The sequence below is a fragment of the Odontesthes bonariensis genome, chromosome 13, assembly GCF_027942865.1.
Source record: "Odontesthes bonariensis isolate fOdoBon6 chromosome 13, fOdoBon6.hap1, whole genome shotgun sequence".
Lineage (NCBI taxonomy): Eukaryota > Metazoa > Chordata > Actinopteri > Atheriniformes > Atherinopsidae > Odontesthes > Odontesthes bonariensis.
Genome location: NC_134518.1, coordinates 6,657,968 through 6,664,175, shown reverse-complemented (window position 1 = coordinate 6,664,175; position 6,208 = coordinate 6,657,968). Strand labels below are relative to the sequence as shown.

At 41.0% G+C, this 6,208-nt stretch overlaps 1 long non-coding RNA gene across 1 annotated transcript; it reads left to right on the top strand.

Moving 5' to 3' along the window:
* Positions 1 to 2,353: 2,353 nt before the first annotated feature.
* On the top strand, positions 2,354 to 2,917 carry LOC142397129 (uncharacterized). The gene is made up of 3 exons (XR_012772677.1): positions 2,354 to 2,412; positions 2,512 to 2,687; positions 2,824 to 2,917. It is a non-coding gene; the product is annotated as an uncharacterized LOC142397129 (long non-coding RNA).
* Positions 2,918 to 6,208: the final 3,291 nt, after the last annotated feature.

The following is a 6,208-nucleotide window of genomic DNA, read 5'->3' as shown; positions in this document are numbered from 1 at the left end:
TAATATACATGGTTTGCTTAACGTAAGTGTATGCGTTTGAATATCATGGTATAAATAAAAAAAATGGAATTTTTGTGAGAGGCTAAAGCTAAAGCTAGCCAAACTGGTGTAACATGAGGTGTCCGGTTAACCGAACATTAAAACTGTTAGAAAAATCTGACGGTCATCTGAGTTAACATATTTAGCTGTCATGTCGTTTTCTTGATATTGTTCGCTTTATATGGCATAATGCATTGAGGGCGTAGAGTGTGCTGGACCGGGGGGGGTTTAGCTCCTGCTTGGTCAGGAGCTAAACTCAAACAAGCTCTGAGAGGCGGGCGACCATTTTGCTGCTGGAAGGTTCCTAGAGATATAACACGCCACGCCAAGTATTGCTCTAAACTCCGAGCTTTTAATGAGCATGAGCCATTTATTTGTTGGTTTTATTTATTTACTTTAACTTTTGTGATAAAACAATAACCTTAGCTTGTTAGTGGAGCAACAGGGTTGCATACTCGCCGCCATCAGCTGATGGTATGTGTAATTACGTCTTCAATGACATGAGTTTTTATAACTTTAATCAATGTTGCAGCTACCCATGCATATCAAAAATAACGTCACTATCATGTTTATATCTTCAAGCGATGTTATATTGTCAAACTCTTTGTGTTAATGGGTGTCGGTGCTGTTAGCCGTCTTGCTGGGCTCCAGTAACCGTGTTAGGCCGATTTCAGACCAGAGCGTGGCGTGGCGGCAGCGAAACCACGGCAGTCTTACGCCGGTTATCAGGCGGTGTGTTCAACTTGGCTTTTCACACCGGACAGTCCGCGGCCGCGGTAGTTCTGCTCCAGCCCTGTCTGCATTCCCCATTCATTTCAACGGCACACCGCCGGCCGCCGCCGGCCGCTGCCGTCCAAATTCCGCTCGAGTTCTATTTTCCAAAAGCAGCGCGGGACGGAGGCGTCTCCGCGCCGCTACCGCCCGACTACCGCCGCGTCGGTGTGCAAGGACAGATGTATTTTCACCTCCGCCGGTGAAAATCGCTTCTGTTCCGCCACGCTTTGCCGCCCTGGTCTGAAATGGCCCTTAGGGCGGCGGTAAGGCGCTACCATGGTTGCCACGTCTGTCAGGGCAGTGTCGCACCGTGACGTCAAAATGACGTTTCAGGCATGGCGCTTCCCTTGAAAAGACGGCGCAGCGCGTTGTCGTGCACCAGTCGATTTTTGTAACTTGGCTGCGCCGAGAACAACGAACCAGATGGACCGATGTGAGACCAGGCTCAGTCAGGAGGTGTGTTTGTACAGACAGCTGTACGAAACTGCAGTGAAACAGCACAGGGAGCACGTAAACTCCCAAAACTGGTGCACAGAGATTGGCAGAACTTTGGGGAAAGAGGGAGAGTTCTGTAAGAATGTGTGGAAGAAGCTACGGGACAGATACGTGAAGGCAAAGAAGAGGGCAGAGACTCAAAAAGTGGTGATGCCGGGGGCTTCAGACCTTCACCTCATTTAACTGAATTAAAAAATTAAAATGATCCGAAAACTGCAGCAGTATCATTAATTACAGTATTCTTGCTTTTGACAGCGGCATTGTTTTCTTCTCCACTTTCGTGGTTGTAGAGTAGCGGTAACCTTAACGTAGCAGCGCCACCTTCATCCCGTTGAAATGAATGGGGAATGCAGACAGGGCTGGAGCGGAACTGCCGCGGACTGTCCGGTGTGAAAAGCCAAGTAGAACACACCGCCCGATAACCGGCGTTAAGACTGCCATCATCTCGCTGCCGCCACGCTCTAGTCTGGTGCTGGCTCCCATTGTTCTGGTGAGGACTGGTTGGTATGACGCCTAAATATAATGAGAATCAAAGACTCCCACAGTCGATCTCATGCGAGTAAAGCAAAGCAAAATGTTACTGTCTCCACACATCCACTTTGAAAATGCTGTAAATAATGGCAATTGTGGCTGCCTTATCTTTTTTCTTCATTAGTGCATCATGTTGGTGAAGGTGAGATTTGGAGAAACGCAGAAGTATGTCAAAGTGGCTGAGACTGAAGGTCGTTATGATGACTTCAACACATTTATTCAGAAAGGTTAGCATCAATTTTCATGTCGTCCAGAATGTTTGTGTAAATGGACTAGTTGCTATAATACCTGTTGAATAAATGTCTTATGGAGTTGTGTTTATGGCAGCTAATTGTAATGGCCTGTGAACATTTTTTTACACAAGTACTTAGTTAGATTTACTTAAAATGTTTACATTTTTTTCATTGCTCTAAATATACTATTTTTTATCAGTCATTCAGAAGCTAGATCTTCCACTTGAGACTGAGCTACACTTAACAGATGAATCAGGGACAGAAGTCGATGCAGATGAGTTTGAGGATCTTTTGCAAGCAGGGAACCTTACTGTTAGGGTGACAACTGAGAAGTCAACAGGTGTGGTTCAGCCTAGTTGGGGAAGGAGATCATAAATAAGTACTTGTAACTAATTATTTTTTGCACATTGTGTTTACATTTTTTTCCAACTGTTTCCAGTTGTGCTTCAACATGATTTATCATCTACTTCATTGGAGTCAACCATGTCAGAAAGCTCATCTGTGTCAGTTTCTGGAGACTCCTTGCTAGCATCCTCTGAATCATCTGATGCCACAGTGATTGTTCACACAAACGGAGGGACGACAACACATGCTGAACGAGAAGCAGCTAAAGAGGTGTGCAGCTTTTGTAACAAATGATGCAAAATATTACGTACAAATATATTTTGCAGTTAAACTGTGGGTTGTTTGTTGAATTTGATGATGATGAAGATTGAAGGAAATTCTGACTTTGTGATGCTTAATCTTATAGATGGTGAGAAATGCTCTCCAGGCAAAACCTGGTGGACAAGTGATTTTGGATGAATATGATAAACTGAGAACATTGACAGATGGCACAAGAAGACGTTTGGTAAACCTTCTTGTGGCTAACATGGTTGAAATTCATAGGTAAGACATCAATATTTATACTTTTAAATGTTTTAAAAGAGCACATTCATTTTAGGACATTGCATATCAGTAAAACAATTTCTTTAATATATTCTGTGATGAAAATACACATCAAATAGCTAAAACATGACATGAAAACTGACAATTAGAGAGCGACTACAACTCATTGAAGCAAATAACGATAGAATTTGTCTCCTTTAACTGCTGATAGAATTGTAGTAATGTCATGTTTATCTTTCAGAATGATCCCACCAGTCTCTGTGAGGACTAAATATGCTTTGGGCATCATCTCTCTATTTCCCAGCCTCAGAGATCCGTACTCAGACAATGGATATGTAAGTTTTATATGACAATATTTTATGTCAGTTTATGCAGTGTTCTGAACTTGCTCTATAATGTCATATTTTTACTATCACAGGAGCACTTCTATGACCAACAGAGTGGATCTGGCTACTTGGCCTGGAGAATAAAAACTGTTCAGCGCAACTCTGCAGCTCAGTCCCTGAGATCCTCCACCAGCACAGCCTATCAAGATAGTCCAAAGAGAAAGAGAGAGGTTCCCTGCATTGATAAGCAGCTGCTTGGTGAGGAGTGTCATGAAGCAATATCCTTTTTGAAACATTCTACGGATGAATCGGCAGTCAAAGAGAAGATGAGGGCCACGTTTCAGTATCGTCAAACACTAGTTCAAGATCAACAGTGCTCTTCAACAGTGTTGGATGTCTTCCCACGATTTCTTAACATCACTGCCTTGGTAAGACTACTTGTTATTATTATTATTATTAAGTGAATTATCACTTTTAACCTGAAATAGTATAAAAATGTATATTCTTCTGTAGATTGACTTCCTTGGTGGTGTGGAACCGGGAAAGCCCTTCCTCCTGTGTGTTGGTGAAAACAAGAGCAACATCCAAAGATACTACATCATCATTGATCACAAGACCATCCCTTGCAAGGCACAGACCTCCTTGGCAGCTTTTGATGAGCTCTTTAAGGCCCACTTTATCTTCAGTGTCAACTTCCACGAATCACTCTACAACTTCTATACATTCATCCAAACTACCATTTTTAACATTGATGTGGGAAGTGCCAAAGAAAGTCCAAGAGTCAGGGAGCTACGAGCAAGATTTTTGCATGACGCTTGAGGTGATAAATATCCTTGGATGCAAACATGTTTCGTTGTTATATCTGTAAAGCACACCATAGAAGTTCTGTATTGCTTTGTCAGCATTTGAAACTCCACCATGGTCTATATCCTCGAAAGACTTTACATTTGAAATGTGGACAGTTGGGATGTTGTTCATCGTTTTGCACATATTCAGGTTTTAAAAAGCATCTTGTTCATTTCCATAGAGATGCTGCTTTGACTAATACTGCTGACAATGTGGACACTCAGAATGAAGTTAGTGAGCCCTCTACTTCACAGGCCGCCAGTACAAACTCTCCTGTAACTACTCAACCCTCTACCAACAACAATCATATGTTAAACAGGTGTGCCTCTGTTGTTGCACAGTTGCAAGCATCGAGTGTTGCTGAGAGCACAGTCCAAGCAATTGTGTGTTCCATGGAGGAACTTGTTAATGACATTCATAGGGAAGTAAGAGAGGCAGTTCTCAGCTGTACTTCAGAAATTCAAGGCACAGATTTGGAAAAGAAAATGGAAAAATGTTTTGATCAACTAAAAAATCCCCTTTCAACCTTGAACACTAGAGTCAAAAGACAGAAGTTATTTGAGGAGAAGTGGGAAATTGTTGAACCTGTTGAGTATGTTCTTGTGGTGCGGTTTGATGTTCGCAGAGATCGAACAACAGGACTTTACAGTCAGGTCCCTGTAACAGATACATTTGTGTATACACCAATACTAGGAACTCTTAAGTCTATGTTCAGGAATTCTGAATTATGTGAAAGTTTTTTGAAAGCCAATCTTCACGAAGAAGGCATTTATTAGGACATATGTGATGGTTCATACTTCAAAAGTAACATTTTGTTTTCCCAGAAAAAACATGCTCTACAGATTCAACTCTATTTTGATGAGTTTGAGACAGCAAACCCTTTAGGTTCAAAGAAAGGGATTCACAAACTTGGTTGTATTTACTTTATCTTGAGGAACCTCCCCCCAAAATATAATTCTGTGTTGATGAATATACATGTTGTGAGTCTTTTTCACTCACAAGACCTGAAAACGAATGGCTTTGATGACATCCTAAAGCCACTTGTTGATGATCTTAAAAATCTTGAAACTCAAGGAATTGAGGTGCCTTTCTCAGACTCACCATTGCTTGGTTCTGTTATACAAGTAACAGGTGACAACCTTGGTTTACATGGACTGTTTGGTTTTGTTGAGTCCTTCAGTGCTACATATTTCTGTAGATTTTGTTTGATAAGTAAGGATGAGTCACAGTCCGTCTTTACTGAAGATGACCCTGGTATGATTTTTCGTACAAAAGAAATCCATGCAGAACATTGAGAAGCTCTACAGGAAAATCCTACATTGCTTTCAACATTTGGTGTCAAAAAGACATGCTTACTCAATACGTTGCATTTTTACCACACCTCTGACAACTACGCAGTTGACATAATGCACGATTTACTTGAAGGTGTAGTACAGTACAAACTCAAACTCGTCTTTCAGTACCTTGTCAAGCAGAAGTATCTTTCTTTGGAATCATTGTCACAGAGGATTCAAAGTTTCAACTACGGTTATATTGAGAGAAAAAATAGGCCAAGTGGGTTGAAAATGGATGAGGCTAGCAAGGATCTTGGACTAAATGCAATTCAGTCGTGGTGTCTTGTGAGAAATGCTCCTCTTATTTTTGGTGATGTATTGGAAAGAAATAACTGTTACTGGAATCTGTTGCTCCTCTTGATTCAGATAGTAAATATTGTGTTTTCACCCATTGTAACTAAAGGTATGACTTACTATTTGAAGCACTTGATTAAGGACCACCACAAGCTATTTAGATCTTTGTTTTCACAGAAAAGATTGATTCCAAAGCATCATTTTATGCTACATTATCCACGTTGTATAAGAAAAATAGGTCCACTTCTTCATGTATGGTGCATGAGATTTGAGGCCAAACATAATTTTTTCAAAAGATCAGTGAAAAACTTCAAAAATATCACAAAAAGATTGGTTAAGCAACACCAGAGACAGCTAGCTTACCACCGGGAGAATTTTGATTTTCACTTCCAGTGAAGACAAAAATTATTAATAGCTTGGATGGAGGTGACGTTTTAAGTTCTGCTTT